This window comes from Ictidomys tridecemlineatus, chromosome 1, assembly GCF_052094955.1.
Source record: "Ictidomys tridecemlineatus isolate mIctTri1 chromosome 1, mIctTri1.hap1, whole genome shotgun sequence".
NCBI classification, from domain to species: domain Eukaryota; kingdom Metazoa; phylum Chordata; class Mammalia; order Rodentia; family Sciuridae; genus Ictidomys; species Ictidomys tridecemlineatus.
In genome coordinates, this window is record NC_135477.1 from 185,390,286 (window position 1) to 185,403,405 (window position 13,120).

Genomic DNA, 13,120 nt, shown 5'->3' on the forward strand with positions numbered 1-13,120 from the left:
TGAGAACCTTGATAATTTCCTAGCATACCCAAGACCCTGAAGACACTAAAAATGTAAGGCCAACATCAAGGTCTTAGAGTAATTCTCAGCAGGGGGCACATTTCTACACAGAAGAAAAGAGCTGTGCTCAGCCACCCCAGTGCTACACAGGATCAGAGCAGCAGGAGAAGGAGGATGGGTCACATTGTTCTGTTCAGGAGTCCCCTCATCACCCCTGACCCTGGATCAGGCTCCTGGATTAGTTGAGGAGCATCCTTTTCACACCCGAACTGTACCAGATGTTGACAGATTGTGTCATCAGACATGACCCTCAGTGCAAGTTGGGCTGCTCAGGGCTGAGCTCTGGATGAAGAGGAATAATGAGGACATAGTATCTGCCTATGCAGTGACCGCCATGGCGAGAGTTCCTCTATCCAGCAGAGGGAGGACTCAGAGTCTGGATCCAAGATTCAAGATGTTTCAGAGAAACCCTCAAACTGATGACCTCTGGGCCACAGAGCAGTACCAGAACCAGCTCCACCTTGGGGTTTGCCCTGCCTTGCTGGGCTCACCCAGCACTGGGTCCCTGCCTTCCTCACCTGCATGAAAACTAGAATGTGCTGGGGCTGCCCGGGCCACCTGGGTGATCCCAGGAGGAAAAGGACTAGGTCTCTGTCTCTGTCCCATCCTGGTGACCCATCTTTCCTTGCCCCCCTGATCAGAGAACTGCTGACCTGACCTGCATCCCCTGCCTCTGCCAGTGGCCCTGGGGGGAGGAGCAGGAAGCAAGCTCCAGCCTCCAGGCTTCAAGGGAGACTTGCACAAGTGCTCACAGCAGACACAGGGCTGCCCCTGCTCCCTGTGCCTTGGGAGGGACACAGTGTCCAGGCACCAACAGCCTGGGCTGGGGCAGGCCATGCTGTGCTCATCTCCTCCTCTTAGCACAGGGAACCCCCCTCCCCTCCCAGGCCAGGTGTCCTGCTGTCTTCCTGCTGCCCCTAGAAATCCTCCCTCTGAAGCCCAAGGCCAGGGGCTGCCTGCAGGTGCCCTCATTTACATGTCAATTCTACACAGAAGGGCCCCCCTCAGTGCCCCTGGGAACCTAGGATCCAGAGGAAAAGGACTTCCAGGGCAGTATGGCCATGAGAGGGGAGCTGCAGATCTGGGCCAACAGGAGGCATTTCCCAGTCCAGTGGTCTCAGCTTGTGTTGACCCCTGCAGGCCATCGGGTGCTAATTACTGTAATGTACTCCCCAGGAATTGGCAATGCAAAGGGAAAACCAAACCTGAGTCCACTTATACTTTTACCTGAAACACCCACAGTCCTTTGTTTTTCAGAAAAGCCCAGTCCTTCAGAAGAGCCCAGGATGCACTTCCCCAGAGAGGCTGGACAGGGACACTGGGGACTGTCCTATTAGAGGCTGAGGTCACCCTCCCTCCTGCACAGAGCCTGCCTTTCCTTTCCTCCTCCTAGGCAGGAGGCCATGCCCCACCCTGACCCTAAGCCCCTGAAGGAGGCCTCTCTCCTCTGCTGGTCACACGGTGGGTGCCAGACATGGGAGAAAGATTGTCCACATGTGGTGACATTTCTATTTGGGGCAACATGAAGAGTCACAGCTCAGGTGGGGAGGCCAGGAGTGAGCCTCCCCAGGCCTCCTCAGGCTGCTCCTCCTCTCAGGTCCCTACCACGGCTGGGTGGCAGGTGCTGCCCTGGATCTAGCTGCAGAAGGAAGGAGCCCTGCCCAGCTCTCCAGGTGTTCAAGACCAGGGTAGGGCATTCTGATCCCTCCTGCAAAACCACATTCAGGGAAAGAGGGAAGGGGCAGGTGTGAAGCCCCAGGGGACCCAACCATTGGATGCAACATCATATGGAAGAGCAAGGACGCTGAGATCCTGCAGACTCAGTCTTGGTCCATGCCCCACATGGCGGGGCGGCAGCCACAGGGGTGAACATTCTAATGGGTGCTGAGCCCACAGCAGAGGTTGAAGTATCCTCAGGAAGATGGTTGTGCAGAGTGTGTGCGACTTGGAGATGAATACCTGACTGCAGCACAGTTCCTCACCCAGGTCCTGTGGGCAGCAGGGTCGTCCAGCTCTCCTGGCCTTTGCTATACCCTCTGAAGTGAAGCCTGATGTGGTGGCATACAGTGAACTCATGATTTGAGTGTGAACTGTGTGTATTGAAGTATGAAAGTCATCTGAAATATGAAGTTAATTTGAAGTTTACACACTCACTACACACACACATTGTAATCAGCAAATCAGGTTGTGTGATTTGCTTGTTTTACTTCAGGAGTAGAGTCTACAATTTTGCTGTTAAAGGAGATCTGAGCTTATAGCACGTGCTGCTCAGGAGACACCACACAGATCCACCAGTGGAAATGGCAGGCAAACCCACATGCCTGAGGACTAATGGTCTGTTCAAAGGGGCCCAAGGTTCCTCACCCACAAGGTGAGTTTTGTCCCCACATCTCGAGCCCTCCCCAGCTACAGCGAGCAGGAGGGAGGCTCCCAGGCCAGAGCCAGCAGGAAAGCCCACCTTTCTCCTCCCCTAGGGTTTCCCTCAGTGAGGATGGTTCCAGATCCTTCTTGTTTACAGTTGATCCTGAGACCAAGGCAGTTACAGAAACACTGAGACTCAGGGGAGGCTGGGCACTGTGGGCCTAGGCCTGTGTTCTCTTGTCCAGTGAAAGGCACCAAGGCAGCACCCCCAAAGAAAGACAGGGATGTCACCCTTTCTCATGTGTCTTGATGGGAAATTACAAGCCTCTTGATCCATGAGGAAGATGGGGGCTGAGGACACATCCCTCCCACACAGCTGACAGGCTGGTGCTGCCATTGGCATGCCCCCTTGGCCCAGTGTCACATGATGAGAGAGGCAGTCCACCCCACCAAGGAAATCTCCATGTCATCTGTCATGCGTGATGTCAGATTTCCAAGCTAGTTCATTTGAAAATAAGATAAACCAGCAATTTCCCATCTTACCTTGGCATTAGACGGGCCTCTTCCTGCAGCAGGGCCCCAGGAGGCCAGGAGGACACAGAGTACCTGTCAGCAAGCACATTGGTGGGGCTACTCAAGAATTCCTCAGGGAGTTGGCTCCATGTGGACACAGGACCAGAGTGGACGGAGGAGTTTGCTTCACCAACCTGGACCGAGCTGCTGCTGGGCCACCGTCCTGGGCAGAAGAAGCCTGGAGAGGGAGGGCAGGACAGGAATGGGGCTCAGGTCCTCAGCTGTGCAGCTGAAGGACACTCAGGTAAGCCTGAAATATTGAGTCCACAGATGGTGCTGGCCTGTGAGCAGTGCTTTCCTGGACGCTCATGGCTCCCATTCCTCCTGGTGGCCCATACAAAGTTCCTAGTCCAGGGTGGAATTGCTGCTGAAATTTAGAGTTTAAATTCAGATGCCAGTGTTCACTGGTGCCCCATAGAGCCTCCTGAGTCAGAGTGGGGCTTCAGGGAGGTCGTGGACAGGGGCCATCAGCACACCTATGGATGGGGTAAGTGGGGACCATGTTCCTGTAGATGAGCCAGTGCAAAGCCAGAAGAAGAGCAGAGGGCCTGAGCACCTGGGTGCTGGTGCAGAGGGTATGAGCTTAGAGCAGCCTGGAGCCACATGGACGTGTACATGTCATGCAATCCTGTGTCCTGGGTCCTCTGCACTGTCATTTGAGCACTGAAATGTGCCTCCTTATTTGTATCATGAGGCTGAATGTAACCAGATGCAGGTGAAGCTTTAGCATAAAATGGCTGGCTCAGCATAAATGTGCATGGCCTTTCAATTTTAAATATCTGGGAGGAGAAGCCACACACTGGCTAGTGGCTGCCTCCAGGGAGGGAGTGGTGGTTAAAGGCAGGGGAGGGGGAATGGCTCCTCTCCTCCACTGTTGGGTGTGGTGATCTGCAGCTTCTGGGAGCTTTTGCATCATGGCTTGTGATCTCCAAGTCAACCTGTGACATGGTCTGAGTAGAAATGCTGACACCTGCTTTATAGTTAAAGACAGTGATATTTAGAGGAAAGAAGTGACATGGTACAGTAACAACATTAATAAGCAATGGATCTGAGACAGTTAAGTTTTTGCTTCCCTGGAGTGAGATACCCCAAAACCCGAGACTCCTTTTGTCTTGCTATCAGCTCCCCCTACTCGCTCAAACATTGTGACCAAAGATTTCTGCAGGGACAACAGCTGACACCTTAGAATAGGTGGCTGAGCCATGAGGGCTCAGGTCTTTGAATAGCCTCTATCTCTATTTTCAGTCCCTGACCCCAAATGGGATGCATACATCAATTGAAGCTCCTCTGGAGGACCAGTTCACAGTGCCAGCTGCCTCATGGTGGACCTTCTTGGTGATGAGGACAGCACTCAGGGACCAGTGTCCACTGGGCTCCAACTGAATCAGAACACAGGACATTCCAAACCAACTGTCACTGCCCAAGAGTCACTTCGCTTCAACTGACAAGGCTGGGCAAGCAGTTCCTTGTGACCCTTCTATAAGTGTCACTGGGCTGGTGTTTCTGTGGCTACTGAAGGAGGTCTGTGGTCCTCACTGTGTCACTTAACCTGGATTGAGAGCTGTCTGTGCAGCCTGGACCAAGTCCTGCTGTTGACAGACACGGGCTGTGGCTGCTCTGAGTGTGTCCTGTTCACTTCTTCCTCACCATGGGTGTGCCTGCACACTCTCATTCCTCCTGAGACCCCTCAGTGGCAGGAGACACAGCCCAATCTTCTCCTGGAGGGACCTCTCAGCAGCCTTAGCCTGAGACCTCACCCCAGGACAGGTTCTGGGGACCAACCTGTTCTTCCCTGTCTGTCTCCAAAGGTCCACTTAACTGGGAAGCAGGGTCCCTTCTCTCTAATGGAAGCATCCTGGTCTCAAATAGTGGTGATCCTGTCCTTACAATTCTGTGGAGTTCCTATTAAAAAAGCATAGTTTTTAAACTTTAGTCTGTGTTTCATGATCATACCTGTTTGGAACTGGACTTTGGCCACATCCTTTAGAGGAGTTTAGGTTTCAGTTGCCAGTTCTTCATCATATTTGGTATCATGAATCTCCTGACCCAGTGGAGCAACACAATTGTGTGTCTTCTGTATCAAATCCCTGGAGCATCTGCATGCCAGAGAAACATACTTTACATTTACAGTATTTGGTGGAAGATGAGTGAGGGGTTGGATATCAACATGATTACACTCTTGCAATTTTTGTGTTATTTTCTGGTCCATTACACATGAGTACATATTTTAATGAGAGTTTGCTGTCTTTTGAAATTTTTTAAAAATTTCTTTCTTACATGACAATAGTGGAATGCATTACATTCATAATTATCCATTCACAGCACAATTTTTTTGTAACTCGTATGTTCATGCCAAATTATGCCATTATACATGGGCTCTCTTTTTTTTGCATTACAATTCTTAATACATCTTTATACCACAATTTATCATATCTCTGTTTGTATATAAAGTATGTTGACATCAAATTCACATCTTTATACATGTATTTTTTATAATGATGAGGGTCTCCTTCAACCATCCATGCTATTCCCCTTCTCCCTCCTTTTCCCTCCCACCCCTATTCCCTATCTTGAGAGTTTACTGTCTTATAAAGTATGTATATTTCTATAAAAGTATAAGCGGACACAGACAAGAGGGATAATAGTAGATTACTTAATTCAGTTTCAAAACACTATGAATTTCCTTAATGAGAAAAGAGTTATTTTATTTTATTAATATATTAAAACATTATAATTTATTCATTTTTTAAAAAAGTTATAACTTTATATAAATCCATATAAAATCATCATTCAGAATGGCAAAACAAAATAGAACAATAAAGACAAAGACATGTAAAACATATTAATATGATAATAAGATATTTATTTCTACCTAATATTTAAATAGGGTGACAAATTATGTCAGTGACTGATATTAAACTATACTTTTTGCACTACTCTGTGAACACCTTGGGGACCTGGGACATGTCATGGACATGGGGCTTGGTGGCTATGAATGACATCTCCATAGTGCAGCTTAACTCTGCCTGCAGTTCTGGAGTTGAGCCTGGATGGCTTCATTCACATTAATCAGGATCATTGATTTCCACAGGGTTCCTGAAAGAGAATCCAGCAGGGATCTCCGGAGCTCACCAATCCTATCTGTTTATATTTTTCTTCTATCTCTAAAAGGCTTGAATCCAGTTGAAGATGTAAGGAAAAGATAAAGCCACTGTTTTCTGGCTGGGAGGGTTGGTGGGTGGGCCAAGCTGGGAGAGATTCTCCTTCTACCTAGGGGTCTCTGCCAACTACAGAGAGCAACCACAGTGCAAGGTGACCTTCCTGAGGGGCTCTCAGTGAAAGAGTGGGCTCAAAGTTCCAATTGAATGTGCACACACAGGACATTTCACTAAGAGAACGATCAACATACAGCATTGGAGCAACTATATCTATAAAAGTAAAACTATAAAATTATTCTATGCTTAATAAATTCCCTCAGTGATTTAGGTAAGACTTCATGCAAATTCCCTATCGATGAGAGCCACCAGCCAGTGGAGGGTAGCTTGGTGCTCCTCACTGTCTCCATGGGGCTTATGGGCATGTCCATCAGCTTCTGGCTCATGTCAGTTGGTGGCCTTGCCTTTGTGATGGGAGGTGGGCTTCCTGAGCAGCTTTGGATCCCTCACTGTAGTGGCACCTTTCTCCACAGAAAAGTCTTAACTGGGCTTCTCCAAAAATCTACATCATGGCTGATTTTAGGACTATCTGCAAAAGAGTCTCTACAAAAGGGTTCAATGTAGATAAACTTCCTATTTTCATGTTGCCCTATCTTGCTTGGCCACTGGCCAGTAAGAAATCAGCACTCCAGGTGCTGGACACCTCCCTACTAGTTTTTCACAAACATATCCAGTATAGTGGTTTGTAGAAATGTGCAAACAAAGCCTCTGGCCTTGAGCTGGGCTTCACAGAGATGTCTACATTTTTAAGATAAGTTACCAGCAGTCTGATTTTATCTGCCAGAGTTTCCTCATCTTCAGCTTGTAGCATCTTAATTGTAATCCTTGGGATGGAGCAGGTGCACTTACCTGGTCCAAATAGACCAAGTGAGTGAAACTGGAGTTTCCAAAATGGCTCTTCTGATTTTAAAATCAAAGCAGAGTAAATGGTCTTCCTTTCAGAATAAATATCAGTCTATTTCTGGTTCTTACATCTTCTTCTGTATTTTTAAGGCCCACAGGTAGGTAAGATCCAGGTGTGGACACACTTGGTAACTGCTTGTCTTCTTGCTGGATTTGACCCATTCCTCCTGTGTTCAACCTTGGACTATTCTCCTACACCAAGTTTTAATACATTGACTTTAAACTCCGATGTTTAAATGCTTCTCAATATCTTCCTAAACCATCAGTGTGGTCCCTGGCCCTGCAGTGTCAGCGTCATACATTAGCTTATAGAGTCCTCATTTTTAGGACCAGCCTGGACCTGCTGAACCAGAAGTTGGCATAGGGCTCAGCTTTCTGCACTTTTAACAGCTGAACCTGTGGCACCCCCAAGTTGGAGACCCTATGCTCTATGGGGTCTTCATAGAAGACTTGCTAGGCAGTGTGGTATGGTGATTCTGCCTGGGTTCTCTGGAACTACCAAAGCACAGCTGCCCCTTGGAGATGTTGCTGGAAGTGTGCACACAGGCATGTTAAGCTAGGCAGGTGGCCCGTCCTCACCTACGCTTTCCCCTGATCTGCTGCTAACACGGATGGCCTGAGTTCCTTGGAACTTTCTGAGCTCTCCCACTTCCCACACCTTCTCATGCTGGACAATATGTTCCAGAGACCTAATGGGGGGGTGAGATTCTGTGAGTTAAAACTAAGCCGACTCACTGTGCTTTGTCTTGAGTAGATCTAAGAAAAGAAAAAAAGATGGATTGATTGGTAAGACTCACTAGGGCCTGGGGGAGCTGCCTTTCAGCTCACAAGATGCTCTGCAGATCCAGTTAGATGCTAGGTCCCCAGAGGATTTCTTTCTGTAGTTGAAGGAGCCCAGACATGTCCACATTCCTGTCTTCTCCAACTAAAGAGAGCAGGATTCAGGAAAAAAAAAGAAGGCAAAAGAAAAAAAAGCAATGCTTTAATCCAGGAGTGGAGTTCAGGGCTTTTACTTCCAAGCCCGATGTTACAAGAAAAGCAGCTTTGCCTGCTCTGGTGCCAACTCTTTGGTGCTTTAACCATTGTGAAGTGAATGGCCCAGTGGCAACAGCTCTATTCCACAGCTGTGCCTTCCTCACCTCCGCTTCCCAGGCTCTTCTTCACACCAAATGGAACCTAAGCATTAGGCAGAGGCTCCCATGCCTCCACCCCAGCTCCAGCTGTTCCCTAATCCACTTTCTCCTCCTGGGAATCAACATCTGACAATGTTGCATATTAATGAGTCACACACAGTTTGTCTGTTTATGTTTGGCTCATTTTCTATGTAGTATTTTGAAAGTTTATCTCTATTAGAGAATATAACAGAACTTGTTTTTTGTGTCTGAATACTATGCCATATTTGTTCATCCATTCATATGACCATGGATGCCTGTGATGCTGATGCCTATGGCTCTTGTGAGTAATGTCACAATGGATGCTCAAGGACGAGTGACCCCTGTTGTTGACTCTGTGGGCACACACACTAAGTGGGGTGCTTGGTCTTGGATAATTCTGTGCATAGCTTTTTGAGGAAATGCCAGGCTGCTTTTCACCAAGACTGCAGCATTTTAAATCCCATTAGCAATGTGCAGGACACAGAAGGAGGAGGAGGAGCCAGGCCTGATCCCTCTTTGGCAACCTTCTCAAGGAAACTAGCAATGAGTGGCGTGAGAACCACGTCACACCCTCAGTGACCTAAGGTCCTCCCATTAGCCCAGCTAAGGAGTCTGACAGCCTTTCTGTTGTACAACCCTGGGGACCAAGCAGAACACAATGAGCCCTGGTAATAACCAGACCAGGTTCCAACCACTGCAGCATCCCTGGACTGGACCTCACGCCAGCCACCAGGAAATTTAGAAAGTGGGAAACATTACTTCCCCCATGGGAAATAGAGTCACACCTGTGTTGCCTGTGCCCTTGACTTCTCCAGACACCTTGACACATGGACGATTCTCAATTAATGGACGCTAAGGAATAAACGCCCACATTTCAGCATGAATATAGATGTTCCTTGATAAATCAGTCATTTTTTGACTTGAAGGTCTCACTGTGTTGCCAGGTTAGTCAAGCCATCCTCTCTCCTTAGCTTGCAAAGCTGGGACCACAGGTTGCACCACCACACCTGGCTCAAATAATTCTTTTTTATTTTAATAAGTTTTGTTTCTGATTGTTTTCCATAGGTAATGCATGATAGATAGACAAACAGACAGACACATGCATCCATAAGGGGTTCTAGTTTCTGAATGCAATTATTTAAGTGAAGGATCTGAAAACAATCCCACAAACACACATGTATCTTTCATGACGAGGTGGCTGCCTCGACCAGAAAACCTGTCATCTAAGAAAGACGCAGGCCAGAAGATGAAGGTGAATTCTGTTTCCTGTTCAGGTTATTCTTTCTCAATTTTAATTCTGAAGACTGCCCCTCATCCACTCCTGACTTTCTTGCACAGCAGTCCTTCAGACTGTCCCCACTCACCTTTGTCTTTCCTGGCAAGCAGGAACACAGCACAGATGGCTGCAGCGAGGACCAGGACAGAGACAAGCACTGCCAGCACCACCATCCAGGTGCAGGAGCTGGGGAACAAGCCCTCTGCAAAACAGGACACTCTCTCAGGGTCCCTGGACCACGTGTCCTTCTGGGGACACTGTCAGGAAGGGCCCAGTTTCCCAGTCCGGGCCCTTCTCCTGGTAATCCTGAGGAATCAGGGACCCTGAAGAGACTCCTGCTGCCCTGTGACTCCAGAGGTATGAAGACACAGAGGATTTATTTTAAAAATTGTAAGAAATTTTAAACACAGTGAAGATACAAAACCAATTCATCAGCCACCTATGTACTAAGAACATTTCTTAAAATCAACACAAAATTCTACATATCTATGGGATGCCATGTGAGGTTTTGATACACATATGCAGTGTTTAGTGTTCAAATTGGGTTAACATTCATCTCTCTTCAAATAGTATTTCTTCTTGGTGAAAACATACAAAAACCTTTCTGCTAGCTTTTTAAAACTGTGGTGTACTTCATTATCATCTATCATCACTCTACTGGACAACAGAACACCCAGACCAATTCCTTCTTTCTGACTTCTTCCCCATTGACCACCTTTCCATTATTATTTAACTAACATTAGCATGTCTGTGTTTGTGGCTTGTAATTATTTTTTAATAAGTGATATCTTCAAAAGCACCACGTTTCTCCTTCTATCCACTTCTCCCACTCTACTAGGTCATCCCTAAGGGACTTTGTCACGAGGCCTCTCTATGCAATTAATTTTTACATATATGTATTTGTGATCCTAGTAACAGTGCAGAGGAGTCCTGGGAGCTTCCCTGGGATCAAGGAGGGGTTGTGATGGTTTTGGCAAATAGGTTTCCTGTTCAAGGCTCTAGAAACAGAATTCTACTTTCCCTCAGGGCCTCTTCTGGAATGGCCATGGCCAGCAGGTCAAAGTGACCATTGGGCAAATATTTTAACAATGGGTCAGTTCAAGAGAAGCATCAAGGCCACTCATTGAAGGACTATATTTAACTATAAAGTACTGTATAGTTGGAATTCTGTAAGAGAGTACATCACTAACTACACACCAAATGTAATAAATATGTGAGTTGATAAATGCTAATTAGCTTGATTAGGGCAATCACTTCACAATGCATGTGCATATCGATGTCACCTGTCATATCTTACATAGGTGACCTTTACTGCCAACAACTTTTATTTAATAAGATTGGTTCAAAAAAGGCCTTAGGACACTACTGTTGATGGAATACCTTGATGTAAATCTTAGTAAAAGGCTTAGAAATGAATCAATTGTGAAACCATCACTCATAAATTAATTGTTCCCAACACATAAATATGAAGAACTATATTCTTTTTCTGTTTTATCTTCCACATTTTCATTTTCAAAAACTCTGTATTACTATAATTTTTGCTGCTCTAATCCCAGCTCATCATTTCCTGTTAAATGTCTATTCCTTTCTCCACTGTATAGTTCTGAGCAGGAGGCTCTATCCCTTTTCTCTCCTCTGAATTTATGTTATTAAGATTAATACTTTTTAAAAAAGTAATTTACTCCTCTGACATTAGTGCTTGTCTTCCTCATGATTCCAACTTTTCAAACAAATGTGACTTCCCAGACTAAGGCACAAAAGAGTTTTGACCCAAAGTCCTTCCTCAGTGCTGTGCTAAGAAGGAGGAATATGAAAGAGGAATAAAGAAGAAGATTATGAAATAAGCCCAGTGTCTTCAGGGGCTTACCCTCCCATGATGACACGCATGACCAAAAACACGCACAGTGAGTGGGACACTTAGTATAAATGCCTCAGGCAGGGCTTCCCAGAGGGGACGATGCCTCTGTCTGAACATGCAGGTGTGGCATCCAGCTGGGTACAGGGAAGAGGAAGGAACGGGAGGGTGAATGTTCAGAGTCTTGCTGTGGACCTGCAGGTGGGCAGAGAGGAGGTAGCAAAAGGTGACCCTACAGGGGCCAAAGCAGATAGGGTGTCAGGAGCACCTTCTGCAGACTTGCAGACCTCAAGTCCAGACATTTCCTATTAAGGGACTGTGCACTGAACCATCTGGGCAGACTTCATGCCTGCACAGTCACTGTGGAAGGGTGTAGAGCCTGTGGAGTCTTTCTGTGCTGGTGGCATGACTGCATCAGCTAACCTCATAACACTCTCTGGGGAAACCCTCTTATTCCTGCTCCCTAACACCTGGGCACTGGGAACAGGAAGGTCAATCTCACCCAAGTCTGCAAAGCTGGAAAGCGACATGGAGAGGATCCCCTCAACTCCTCAGATGTCATCTGCACTGCACTTGTTGGCAATGGTTTCCAATGGGTGGTCAGAGGAGAGCACTGGCAGTGTCCTACAATGCTCCCTTACTCTCTAAATGCTTTTGCACAGGCAGATATTTATATTCTTGTGAAATAAACCAATGACATTTCTTTGCCATGGAGAGAATTATAAAACAGGACAGAAGACATGTTTTCCTAGCTCTCTGGGTAGGAGGAGTTGCAAACTGGTGAATGGCTGCATCCTTCTGGGTTATCCGTGGCGAGCCTTTGCTAGCCACATCCTCTCTCTCAATGGCCAGATCTCAAGAATGTGATGCGGAGGGCACTGACCTGCTAAGGAGACACATACGCCCTTCTCAGTGCTGAGGACTGTGTTCCTTTGAAGCAGGACATGATTGCCCTTGAGCTCTTGTCCACTGTGATAAAGGTTTGCATTCCAAAACAAGCCGTCTCCATCTGTCATCTTAGTATCTGAGGCTGGGGTCAGGTGTTGGCTCATAACAAATCACCACAAATGAGTTTGCTTGAAACAACAGAAGTTGTTTATTTATCTAGATTTATTTACATTTTTGGAGGCCTTCAGTTCATATGGAAGAGTTAGAGCTGTGTCCTGATGGGTTTAATAAAGATGGGCTTGTGTTTAGGTATATTCTAAAAATACAGAGCTCAGTTAGCAGGACTTTATAGAAACATGGCGTCAAGGTTCCAGATTTTCTGGGGATAAGAGAGTAAGGTGGTGCTCTGAGTCAGGCCACTGTCCCCTGTGTTACCTATTTTGAGAATCTGAGATATTAACTCTGAGACCATCCAGGGAGGAAACTCATGGTTTTTGCTAGTACAAAGAGACTGAGGATATGACTTGACACCAAGGCTTTAAATGGTATTTCCTATCTCCTAGAGGAGAATTTCAACATCTGCCTGCGGCTCCCCCAAGATGTTAGTCCATGGATCTGTGCTCCTGTGAAGCTGGCTGGGGAGTGGGATAGGGATGAGCCTTGGCTTTAAGAACTCAGCTTCAGAATTCACTGAAGGCTGGGGTTCTGCAAAGATTTGCACCTGCAGCACCCACTGATGGTTAAAGATGGGGGACTTCGTGGGGTCTAACTAAACTCAAGGTGTGGGAGAACCTTTTCTCTAAAACACACAGTACACTGGGGCTGCCCAAATGGA